General features: G+C 50.0%; 1 protein-coding gene across 3 annotated transcripts in view; it reads left to right on the top strand.

The window, feature by feature from the left end:
• The first annotated feature begins 4677 nt into the window (after positions 1-4677).
• The window catches only part of ANKRD12 (ankyrin repeat domain 12), a 159609-nt gene continuing 151097 nt past the window's right edge, over positions 4678-13189 (top strand). The window contains exon 1 of one of the 3 annotated variants that reach the window (XM_077270210.1): positions 4678-4943. The gene's annotated coding sequence lies outside the window, so the exon portion shown is untranslated. Of the gene's footprint in view, positions 4944-4999; positions 5048-5201; positions 5488-13189 lie in introns of those variants that run through there. The other 2 variants (XM_077270211.1, XM_077270209.1) reach the window with 2 other exon arrangements.

The following is a 13189-nucleotide window of genomic DNA, read 5'->3' as shown; positions in this document are numbered from 1 at the left end:
ACATTTTAGATGTATTAGGGAAATAAATGAAGCAGATCATATAAACAGAGACGTCTATATGTAATGCAGTCACCGTTTCCTCACGAGCCCCCTGAATATTCTGCGCACTGGAAGAGGAACCAGAGAAAACAGTATCTTCATTGATCTGTGTAGCCCCCAGGTGCCGCTTTCCTATTGGCCCAGGCACTCTTCTCTCTATGCTCCATATAGTATCATGCTCATATATGTGACTGTTGGACCCAACACAAGTTTTCTGAATGGTTCTGTCTTTTCACAAATGAAAGCATGCCAGTAATGAAGGTACAAAAAAGGAGCTTTATTTATGGAGACTTCAGACACACCGAGGATTCCCTGATATTTTTTTTCCTGCCAGCTTTTTTTTCCTATGCAAATACAGAGCGCTTGGAGGATGCCAAAGTTTTGACCAGTTTATGGTATTTTTGCTTCCATAGATCTCCCATGGTGTTTAGTTCTTGCTTACAAAAACATGTAAAAAAAAAAAAAAGAAAAAAAAAGATAGATATGTGACTACTGCAACCAATCAGGGACTTGATAGTGACGTGCTGGTCATTCCTGCAGCACTCACATGCATCTTTGAACTGAAATGGAAGTATAGCGAGAGCTGTGGCCAATGGGGAGGGGAGTATTATTTAGGGATTATTTTTTAATATTCAGTATTCAACCTCTACACAATTTCTCTGGGTAAGAAAGATTAAAAAATAAATACAATCTGGCAAAAAAACCCTACTTTACCGCGATGGTTGAGTACAGAATGCACCAGTGATCTGCACTGAGTCAGGAGATTATAACATCCCTGGTGGTCAAGGGCTGCTCACTACTAGGACAACCCCCTTTAATTAAAGTGCCCCGTGTAAAATAAAAACACCACATATTCTCCTGCAAGACCAGCTCCTTTGCAGCCATCACTGGCCGCAGAGCTCACATTTCACTTTGACCATGTTGTTCAGTATTCATATCACGCAATTACACGCAGACAAGTGCTGACAACACTGGAACGGTGCTGGTCCAGGCGAGTATACGGTGTTTTCATTGTACATGGGGCACTTTCATTTAAAGAAAAACAAACAAACTCCCAATAAAAGTTATATGCCCTAAACATTTCTAAATATGTATAGTATAGGTTGTGATGCAGTGACCCATGTTACAGCCAGGGGGCATTGTATGTGCTCCTCAGGATACGCATGGAGGCGTATCTGTAATGGTGATGGTGAAACAGTGACTGGCAGGATTGTACATGGCCGGTATGTGTCACAGTGGGAGTCTGTGCTGTAAGCCTGAAGTAAGGTTGTTCTGGGACATGTAGTCCCACAAGTATTTGTGTTTGTTTACATAAAAGGGAGGCTTGCAGGGTTATTAGTGGGAGAGCTGGGCGGGTCTGGCTAACCACACACACCTCCCATCCAGGGGAGGGGTTACAGGTACATAATGTGACCATGGTGTGGTCACATGGTTGCGAGTGTATGTATCTGTTTGGTCCATATGCAAGGTCCTGGAAGCCTATGTGTTGGGAGTGATATCTCCCTGCTGAATAGCACGTGGTGGGGCTTTGGCACTGAGTGGCCTGTGTTGGACAGTCCCAGCTGGGGTTGGACGGTCCCAGCTGGGGACGGACGTCCTGAAGAGTGCACGGAGAGGCCATGTACCTACAGAGCCTGGAACGGCTTCTGTATTGGCGAAGCCAGGACTGACAAGGAGTCAGCGTGAGGAGCGGAGCTCCTGAAATGTAACCCCAGACAAGGGGGTTGTAATATACAGCAGAGAGGTTTATCTGCTACATGAACAGACTGGTGGTCATGATATGTTCGTGGATGTAATGAAATGGACTTTATGTGGTTTATGCGGAGTTAATAAACCATATAGACTGTTTTTGTGAGAAACCGTGCCCGAGTGCTTTAACCTGTTGCCAAGCGAGTGCCCCCCAGCGCACTCAGGGAGAGCGATCTCACAAGGTGCATTACAATCCTCACTGACAGCTGTCCTCCCCAGTTTCCAGAGCTACTTCGGTCCTCAGCCATGCGAGTCAAAAGAGGACCAGAGCGGCGCTGGGACACGGGGAAGATGGCACTTGGTAACCATTTTATTGCACTTACTCTACAGACATACTAAGAAGGGTTAAAGTCATAACATTTTTTGTTGGGAGTTCTTCTATAAGGGGTTGTCCAAGTAGTGAATAACCCCTTTAAGCCTGTAATTGACTGCATTGGTCACATGATTGGAACATCAGTGTATGTGGGTTTATTGTGAGCTCCTGTACGTATCACACAATTGGAAACCGCATTGCTAAACCATGGTAGTATGCTGTCTGTCCTTGTGGTGTTGGACTATAAGGATAAAAACTTGTCCAGCAAATGTATCCCAAATATCCGATCAAACACATTTATTCACACTCCTCATGTGTAACCAGCATCTGCAGGACAGGTCCCTATAGGCTGCAGAAGGGGGTTATGTTAGGGCAGAATCAATTCTCTTCCTTAGGCCGCGGTCACACATGTGAGTTCAATGGGAGAAACTCGCATCAAGTCCCAGCACTGCAAGTCCCAGCACTGCCGCCGGCATTCTGGACGGGAGCGTGCGGCTACATAGAAATACATGCAACCGTAAACTCCAGTCCCGAGTGCCGGCAGCAGTGCTCGAGTTTCTCGCATTGAACTCGCAAGTGTGACCCCGGCCTAAAACAGAAGATCTGTGTGAGCAAAAGGACAACTCAGCCAAATGATCTCATCTGTAAGATTGGCCAGACATCGGGCATTACACCAGCCTCACACTGTCAGACCAACCCCACAGTATTACTCCAGCCTCACACTGTCAGACCAACCCCACAGTATTACACCAGCCTCACACTGTCAGACCAACCCCACAGTATTACACCAGTCTCACACTGTCAGACCAACCCCACAGTATTACACCAGCCTCACACTGTCGGACCAACCCCACAGTATTACACCAGCCTCACACTGTCAGACCAACCCCACAGTATTACACCAGCCTCACACTGTCGGACCAACCCCACAGTATTACACCAGCCTCACACTGTCAGACCAACCCCACAGTAATACACCAGCCTCACACTGTCGGACCAGCCCCACGGTGTTACACCAGCCTCACACTGTCGGACCAACCCCACAGTATTACACCAGCCTCACACTGTCGGACCAGCCTCACAGTATTACACCAGCCTCACACTGTCGGACCAACCCCACAGTATTACACCAGCCTCACACTGTCGGACGAGCCTCACAGTATTACACCAGCCTCACACTGTCGGACCAGCCTCACAGTATTACACCAGCCTCACACTGTCGGACCAGCCTCACAGTATTACACCAGCCTCACACTGTCGGACCAACCCCACAGTATTACACCAGCCTCACACTGTCGGACCAACCCCACAGTATTACACCAGCCTCACACTGTCGGACCAGCCTCACAGTATTACACCAGCCTCACACTGTCGGACCAGCCTCACGGTGTTACACCAGCCTCACACTGTCGGACCAACCCCACAGTATTACACCAGCCTCACACTGTCAGACCAACCCCACAGTATTACACCAGCCTCACACTGTTGGACCAACCCCACAGTATTACACCAGCCTCACACTGTCAGACCAACCCCACAGTAATACACCAGCCTCACACTGTCGGACCAGCCTCACACTGTCGGACCAACCCCACAGTATTACACCAGCCTCACAGTATTACACCAGCCTCACACTGTCGGACCAACCCCACAGTATTACACCAGCCTCACACTGTCGGACGAGCCTCACACTGTCGGACGAGCCTCACAGTATTACACCAGCCTCACAGTATTACACCAGCCTCACACTGTCGGACGAGCCTCACACTGTCGGACGAGCCTCACAGTATTACACCAGCCTCACAGTATTACACCAGCCTCACAGTATTACACCAGCCTCACACTGTCGGACCAACCTCACAGTATTACACCAGCCTCACACTGTCGGACCAACCCCACAGTATTACACCAGCCTCACACTGTCGGACCAACCCCACAGTATTACACCAGCCTCACACTGTCGGACCAACCCCACAGTATTACACCAGCCTCACACTGTCGGACCAACCCCACAGTATTACACCAGCCTCACACTGTCGGACCAACCCCACAGTATTACACCAGCCTCACACTGTCGGACGAGCCTCACCGTATTACACCAGCCTCACACTGTCGGACCAACCCCACAGTATTACACCAGCCTTAGGCACTGTCGGACCAGCCTCACAGTATTACACCAGCCTCACAGTATTACACCAGCCTCACACTGTCGGACCAGCCTCACAGTATTACACCAGCCTCACACTGTCGGACCAGCCTCACGGTGTTACACCAGCCTCACACACACTACTCCGGCCTGTGTACATGCTGACAGACATGTACTGTCACCCAATGATCACACCGCTGCTGCCACTAAGCACGACACCAGTGCACTGCAATCAGCAGGCACCAAGGACACCGGCAGGCTCCAGGAAGAACGAGCAGTTTCCATAGTTACAAGCTCCCTCTCTTTGCCACCACAGAAGGTCGCCCTCTGCCGGCGGTTCACAGTCGCACGTTAGTACTTCAATAACAGTCGCTGTCAAAACAACAGATGGTTGCGTCAGTGCCGCAAGTGACGTCATTAACCCTTCCTCGAGTTCGCGCATGCGCCCGAGGCGTCTATGGGACAATACTCACTGCGCCATCACAACAATAGTGAAGGCGACCCCAACAATGGCGACCTCCGTGCTACACACACAAGACAACAGACAGAACCGGATGGCCGAAGAGGAAGACTGGGCAGCCGCAGGCAGCATCCGACACCTCGTACCGGTGCTCTCCCTCCTCCACTTTCGAGAACCTTCTTCTAGGCACAGCCATCCCTGGATGACGTCAGTAACCCAGTAGCCAATCAGAGGCGGTAGGTCTGTTTCCAAGTGCCAGCTTGTAACGACGAATCCCGCCTTTCCGTGACGTGTGGAGGGAGGAGCTATGTAGAAGTGCGTTATCTCTGGCAGCCAGGACGTGAGTGGGGGATGGGCCAGACACTGACAGATTACTGTATGCTGTGCTGGACTTAGGACGCGGCAGCGCCCCCTTTGGTAGCGGTGCAGCTGCACGCCCCATTGTCACACAGCCCTCTGCTCTATACGTGCAGGCTGTGCTGTGTACGCCCTGTGAGTGACAGCTCGCCGAGACTCCGCCCACAGCTGGTCCAATCCCGCTCCGCCGGCCTGGCATCACGTGATCTGCAGCGCGTCGTCCAATGCGCTGCAGGTCGCTGAGGGCTGTGTGCAGGGAGGCGGGGAGCGCGTAGTGAGGGGGAGGGCGGCCGAGAGGGAAGAAGAGGGGTGTGAGCGCTGCCGTGAGGAGATACCGGGGAGTCAGCGCCGTGCGCCCCGCTTCTCGCACCGATACGGTCTTCAGTGTGTGGCGGGTAGGATACACATAACGGCGTGCAGCAGGTAAGGGGCAGACGGGTCACTTGGGAGCCTAGGCCGGGACTCGGGCGGCAGACATGGCAGTGTTGTTGTGTGCCGCACATTGTGCCTCAGTGCGGGTTATCACCCCCTGTGCCCGGGCAGAGTGTGGCAGTGCTGCCCCCCAGGAGTTCCCGTCGGCATGGCAGAGGGGCACATGTATACTGGGACGTGGCTCTGTGCCCACTGACAGCCCCTGTGTTGTGTGGCCCCTGGTGGTGTCAGGGCCCCCTGTGTAGTGTTACCAGCCTCTGTGGGATGAGCCGTGTGTCACCCCTGTGCTGGGTGCTGTGGTATGGTGGTGGCTTGTGCTGGCCGTAGAGTTGTTGCAAATGGATTTGCAGTCAGCGGCCTAGCGACTACGGTCATGTGTGCCCTCTGGATGGGTCCCTGACACCTGCATTGGCATCATTCATGGGCATTCTTAGGATTGGCGCAATGCAATTGTTGCAGTTTGTCATTCACCTATGTTGCGCTAGGCCAGCTAATTGCAAGAGGAGCCACAGATGCCACAGGTAAGGCTATGCTTCCATGGTCAGGAAACCTTCAGAATTTGCTGCGGATTGGACGCTGCGTACAGCCACAGCGTCCAGATGTTACAGCCTAGTGGAGGGGGTTTTATGATATCCCGTGTCCACTGTGCATGCACGGCTGCATCTGGCGTCCCTGCGTAACAGGACATGTGGCGCATCTTTCCAGACCGCAGCATGTCTATTTATCTTGCGGAGACGCTCCGTCTCTGCAAGATAAATAACCCAGTCTATGAATACGATGCGGTGATGGACCAGGTTGTGCAAATCAACTCACACCAACTAGCTGTTTGCTGTGACCCCCAAAGGGGATGTAGTGATTTGTGCCTACAGTAGCCCCTCCTAGTTTGTGGCGGCTTGAACTGGCCTCCATGGGCTCCCCTGGGGGTTGGTGGTGGCGGCGATGGCCCACGCTGGCCTCTGTGGGCTCCCCTGGGGGTTGGTGGTGGCGGCGATGGCCCACGCTGGCCTCTGTGGGCTCCCCTGGGGGTTGGTGGTGGCGGCGATGGCCCATGCTGGCCTCTGGGCTCCCCTGGGGGTTGGTGGTGATGGCAGCTTGCTGTAGTTGCCGTGGGCCCCCCCTGGGGGTGTGGGTGGTGACAGCTCCTGCTGGCCGCTGTGGGCCCATCGCTGAGGAGTTGGTGGCTCCTGACGGCCACCATGGTCCCTCCCCAACATCCCCAGGTGGAGAGACCATGGCAGCCGGCGCATTCCTCCACCTTCCCATGGGGATGGCGGTGGGTTGCGCTGGCCGCTGCGCCCCCCCCGGGTAGTATTGGTTGCCGTGGCCCCCCACTGGGGAGGTGGTGGCTTGCGTTGGCCTCTGCTATGATTTGCTGTGGCTGAGTTCCAGCTGCTGGATATGTCCCTGCCCAGCTGCCTGCATTGTCATGGCTCCAGGCTACATACAGCTTCTCAGTCCAACCTTAATAAGGGTCTTGTGCTTTTACTTTCCCTTTTATCACATCAATCACAAGGCAGAATAAAGTGCATTGTGTCAGCATTTGGCCGGTCTGGGCTGCTCACATGGATCACAAATTAATAACCTTACCTGTTCTTTGTAAAAAGGTTACAGCGTTCTGACTGGAGCACCCAGTACTGGAGGGGGTATATTCATTTATTTCATATCTGTAAACCAATTGTGTATTTTTTTTTTTTCTGGACCGTGTGTCCATATATTTGACAGTGGTGTGATATAAAGCTAGTAGGAAGAAGGGGGTGTGTTCCTTCTTTCTCCACAGGCGAGCATTTGGAGACAATGCAAACCCAGGCATGAATGCCGCATAGAAAATAAGAAATGGCACATCCTAGCAGTAATCTCGCTGTAGGCAGGTTGACATGGCATCGCCTCTCGTTTGCTTTAGTGCTCTACTTGGCTTTGATATAATTTGGCAAGAGGTTTACTACTCCACCTTCTTTTCTGGTGCACCCTTAAGAATTGATGCACCTTGTGAGCACAAAAAAATTCTCCACATTGCGACCCTTCACTGCTTGACAAATGTTAACTTTCTCTTGAGTCTTTTGCCCAAGGCCCTCTTCACATATATCAGCGTTTTCAGTGGAAAAAATAAAATATTAAATCATGTTTGCTTACTGAAGCCTTTACTGCTAATTACTGCTCTCCACTAATGTATGGTGGCATCCAGTCTACAGCCAACTGGGTGATCCCTGGCCTCGGGGAGTGATGCCTATGTGGGCACCTCAAGCTCTACGTATAATGTAAGTCCGCAAGGACAGGGTCCTCTCCCCTCTGTAGCAGTCTGTCATCATAAATTTGTGTACTGTAAATTATATCTATAACCCTGTATGTAACCCGTTTCTCATGTAAAGCACCATGGAATTAATGGTGCTATATAAATTAAAAAAAATAATAATAAACGTTGCATTACCACTCCAGCCCAGTCAACAAAGACTGGCAGGGGCAGTGGAGAGGGAATGCTGGAGCTGTAAGCATTTCAGTAGGTCAGTAATATGCCCACCTATTTTAAACTCTATACAGCTTTATCCCAAACAAAATCCCTAGAAGCCCAGAAAATGCTGTCCTAAAGGTAGCCTAAAATCTAGCTCGTAAAGGGAACCTGTCACCCCCAAAATCGAAGATGAGCTAAGCCCACCAGCATCAGGAGCTTATCTACAGCATTGTGTAATGCTGTAGATAAGCCCCCCGATGTATCCTGAAAGATGAGAAAAAGGTTAGATTATACTCACCTGGGGGGGCGGTCCCGCTGCGGTCCGCTCCGATGGGCGTTGCGGTCCGGGGCCTCCCATCTTACGATGATGTCCCCTTCTTGTCTTCATGCTGTGGCTCCGGCGCAGGCGTACTTTGTCTGCCCTGTTGAGGGCAGAGCAAAGTACTGCAGTGCACAGGCATTGGGAAAGGTCAGAGAGGCCCGGCACCTGCGCCGGAGTCGCAGCGTGAAGACAAGAAGAGGACATCATCCTATGAAGATGGGAGGCCCCAGACTGGACCGCGATGCCCATCGGACCAGGACCGCCCCTGGATGAGTATAATCTAACCTCTTTTTTTTCAGCTTTCAGGATACATCGGGGGCTTATCTACAGCATTACAGAATGCTGTAGATAAGCTCCTGATGCTGGTGGGCTTAGCTCATCTTCGATTTTGGGGTGACAGGTTCCCTTTAATGTCTATATTTTCGACCCAAGTAGTTAAAATTGGTGTTTCACATGTGTGCCTTGCAGGAGGAGTAGGATTCATTTCTCTGTGCGCCTCACCAGAATTGTTACTCCAGACATTCTTGACTAGAGTAGGTTTCTTTCTGTGCAAATTTTCTTATGATTTGTCAGTGTTTTGTGATCGAAATCTAGCGAAAACACTGAGTCAAGGCCACAGTCATGCTATGTGCCAAAAAAACGCAAGCGGATTTCCTTCCAAGGGAGTCCGGATTTGATCAGGAAAATTCGGCAAACTTTCTGCAACGTGGGCACATAGCCTAAAGATCTTTGTATTAGATGGGACTAGTTATTATGAAGCAGTTCTGATTTTGGGCTGTATAAATGTAGCATGTTGTAACTGTATTGACTGAAAGCAAACGTCCCCAGAGAATGTCTCGTTTGTTTTTTTTTGTTTGTTTTTTTTTTCCCTTCCCCATGACAGCACCGGTACATGAGAGATGGTCCCGCCCCCAAGAACAGGAAACCTGCATAGGAGATAAAAGATGGGGGCGGCACCTCTCTCCTCAGTTTGGTTTCCTGTTCTTGCGGGGAACCTGCGGTGCTGCATGGGGAGAGGTCTCCCTCGCTAAGCCGGTCTCTGAACCGAGGTCCGCGGTGGGAGCAGCGGCGGCGGCGTACGCGTGTCGCCTCCATACCTGGAGCTGCAGGTGCGTCCTTCCCACTGCGGACTCCCTGGCGTCCGCTCCTGGCCGGGGGAGAAAAATGAGCGTGCCCATCACGACGCTGGCGCCGACTGAATGGGGAACTTCCGGGTGTAACCGGAAGTGACGCTACACGCTGAAGAAGCGGTGTGCTGACACTCCCCGGGGGGGAGGAAGTTCAGGGGCGCACACACCGCTTCCTGCCCGCCTATATTTAAATCTACAAGGCGGCAAGCTGGCGCTGGGAACAGTCTCCTGCAAGATGGCAGATCTGAAGGAATCAGCGATCCCAGCAGACATCCCACAGCCTGTCGTGGTACTGAGGGTCCGGTGGGTGAGTGCCTTTGTAAGGCAAAGACATGTCAGTGACATTGTGTTTTTTGTATATATGCAGGGAAAGAAAGTTGCCTCTAAACAAAAGCATAAAGTATGTGCACTCTGTGATAGAAGCCTTCCCAAAACGTATGAAAAGCGTATGTGCCGCTCATGCATAGAGAAAACTGTGTCTGAAGAATCATCATCATTGCTTCAGAATATAAAAGATATTGTTAGAAGCGAAGTACAATGTACGGTAAAGGAGCAGTTAAAACAACATGGGTTGCAGAGCTCCGTAAACCCGCCCTCTATGTCTGCCCGGGCATCTGATGTAGAATCCGAGGGTGAACTGGGTGAGCTTCCGCCCGAGGAGGTTTCGGACCTGGACTCTTCAGATGAAGAGTGTGGCCGGCCTTATGTCTTATCAGAAGATGTGGGGAAGTTGCTAAAACTGGTCAGGTCCACCCTGGGGGTTGAGACGCCAAAGGAGAAGCAAACAGTTCAGGACTCTATGTTCAGTAATTTGGAGGATAGGAAACGGAAAGTTTTCCCATTTCATGATAACATACTAAATCTCATTAAAAAAGAATGGAAAAAAACGAATAAAAGGATTTCAGTTCCCCAGGCCTTGAAACGTAAATATCCCTTTAGTGAGGAAATTTGCGAGAAATGAGAAAAGGCGCCTAAGTTGGACGCGGCTATCGCAAGTACCTCCAGGGGCATAGCACTTCCCTTTGAGGACATGGGGGCCCTAAAAGACCCCCTAGATAAAAAAGCGGATGCCTTTCTAAAATCAGCCTGGGAAGCCTCAACTTGGGCGTTTAAACCTGGAGTAGTGGCTACTTGTACTGCCCGTGCCATGGTTAAATGGCTGGAGGAACTAAGCGACCAAATAAAAAACAAATGTCCAAGAGACAGACTTCTAGAAGTCATCCCTCCACTTCAAAATGCAGCAGGATTCCTGGCGGACGCTGCCATTGATTCTGTTCGGTTTTCTGCCCGGGCGGGTGCCCTTTCTAATTCAGGTAGAAGGGCGTTGTGGTTAAAAAATTGGAACGCTGATTTCCAATCTAAAGTGAAGCTCTGTGCGGTCCCCTGTGAGGGCCAATATTTATTCGGCAGCGCTTTAGATGAGATCTTAGAAAAAGCGGCGGACAAGAAAAAGCACTTCCCTCCACCTCCCTTTAAACGACGTTGGTATGACAATCGTCGGTCCTTTCGAGGATCAGGTAGGGGCCGAGGCCGCCCAACGGATAGAACCACACGGGGAAAACCCTGGGGGGAGATAAGAGAAAGAGGGTTTCTTTTCAATAAACCCCCAAAACCGGATCCCAAACAATGACGCCATATTTCAGGTGGGAGGAATGTTACGGTTTTTTGTCCATCAGTGGGTAACCTTACAGCCGTCCCAATGGATAATCAACTTATCAGACGGCCTACGACTAAATTTCATCTCCCTGCCTCCCCACCGAATAAAAGTTACTCGTGTGGCCAAAAAGAACCAGTTAGTTCTCGAAAAAGAAGTTCGTCTTCTTTTAGACAAAAAAGTCCTGGTAAGGGTACCTCCACAGGAAATAGGAAGGGGATTTTACAGCACCCTTTTCATCACTCCAAAACCGGATGGATCTTTAAGAACTATTTTCAACCTAAAAGAATTAAACAAATTCATCCGGGTAGAAAAATTCAAAATGGAGACTCTGAGAACGGCGGTAAAACTGTTGTATCCAGGATGTTATATGGCAGTGATAGACCTTACCGATGCCTATTATCATGTGCCGATCAGCAGAGAACATCAACAATTCCTGAGGTTGGTTGTGCAGCTGGGGCAGGTCTACACCCATCTACAATACCAATGTCTCCCCTTTGGGGTATCGGTAGCTCCTCGTATTTTTACCAAAATAATTTCGGAAGTAGCATCCTTCATAAGGAGAGAGAACATTCTGTTAGTGCCCTATTTAGACGATTTCCTCCTGATAGCAGACAATCAAGAAGATTGCATAAAAGCAGTTACAACAGTACGAGAGCTACTAACCAAACTAGGGTGGATAATAAACTTAAAAAAATCAAGATTGATTCCAGCCCAGATACAGGAGTTCCTGGGGATCCAATTAAATTCAATCAAACAGGTCTGTATCCTTCCAGACAGGAAAGTCGAGGCCATAAAACAACGTATAACACAAATACAGGTGGCCCAATATGTCTCGGTAAGGGAAGCCATGTCCCTCTTAGGCATGCTTACTGCAACAATTCCGGCAGTCCAATGGGCACAACTTCATTCAAGGGACCTACAGTGGGAGATCCTGTCAGAACAAACAAGAATACCCTACAATCTAAACCGGAAAATCGTATTGTCACAACATGTTCGGGACTCTCTAAGCTGGTGGCTAGATTCCGGAAATCTAAAAAAAGGGGTCCCATGGTCAATCCACAATCCGGTGATACTGACCACAGATGCGAGCCCGTTAGGTTGGGGAGCACACCTATCAGATCGGATCCTATAGGGTCTATGGGATCCACAGATGCAATTAGCCTCCTCAAACCTGAAGGAATTGACAGCAGTAAGGCAAGCAATTCTTCAAACAGAAGAAGATCTCAAAGGAAAACATTTAGTAGTGTTGTCCGACAACAGCACAACGGTGTCGTATATAAATCGACAGGGAGGAACCAGATCAAGTTCCCTAATGGAAGAAGCAGGAAGACTATTTCTTTGGGCCGAAAACCACCTTTTATCCCTCACGAGTACACACTTAAAGGGGTCGGACAACTTTGTCGCAGATTTTCTGAGTCGTCACGTCCTGCACCAGGGCGAGTGGTCACTAAATCAAAGAATATTTGGAGAAATCTGTGCAATCTGGGGACTTCCTCAAGTGGATCTTTTCTCCACAAGGCAGAATCGAAAAGTAGAAAGGTTCTACTCTCTAAACCCGAAAGAGAACCCGGAAGGAGTAGATGCGTTACTACACCAATGGAGATTCCATCTAGCCTATGCGTTTCCCCCGATCCCATTAATCCCTACAGTCCTGAAGAAGATCCGAGAAGAGAAATCACGCATAATCTTAATCGCACCCTTCTGGCCAAAGAGAGCTTGGTTCACTTGGCTCAGACGTATGTCCATCTCGGACCCGTGGATACTTCCAGAGGTTCCAAACCTTCTGCACCAGGGTCCGGTGACACATCCTCAGGTTCACAGCCTACACCTCACTGCTTGGAACTTGAGAGGGGACTGCTGCTAGCAAAGGGGTTCTCGGATCCGTTAATTACTACTCTACTGTCCAGTAGAAAAAAAGTCACAACTGATAAATACCAAAAGGTATGGGGAAAATTTTTAGAATTCTCGGGCCGAGGGATAACTGATACCGTTCAGAAAGTCCCTATATCTGAAATCCTAGAGTTTCTCCAAAAGGGTCTGGAGAGGGGATTATCTACCAGCACTCTAAAAGTGCAAGTCTCGGCGCTTAGCGCCTTGTTTGACCAAAAATTGGCTGATCACCCTTGGGTGTGTAGGTT

Source organism: Ranitomeya variabilis, chromosome 6, assembly GCF_051348905.1.
Source record: "Ranitomeya variabilis isolate aRanVar5 chromosome 6, aRanVar5.hap1, whole genome shotgun sequence".
NCBI lineage: Eukaryota > Metazoa > Chordata > Amphibia > Anura > Dendrobatidae > Ranitomeya > Ranitomeya variabilis.
This window is presented reverse-complemented; position numbering and strand designations above follow the sequence as displayed.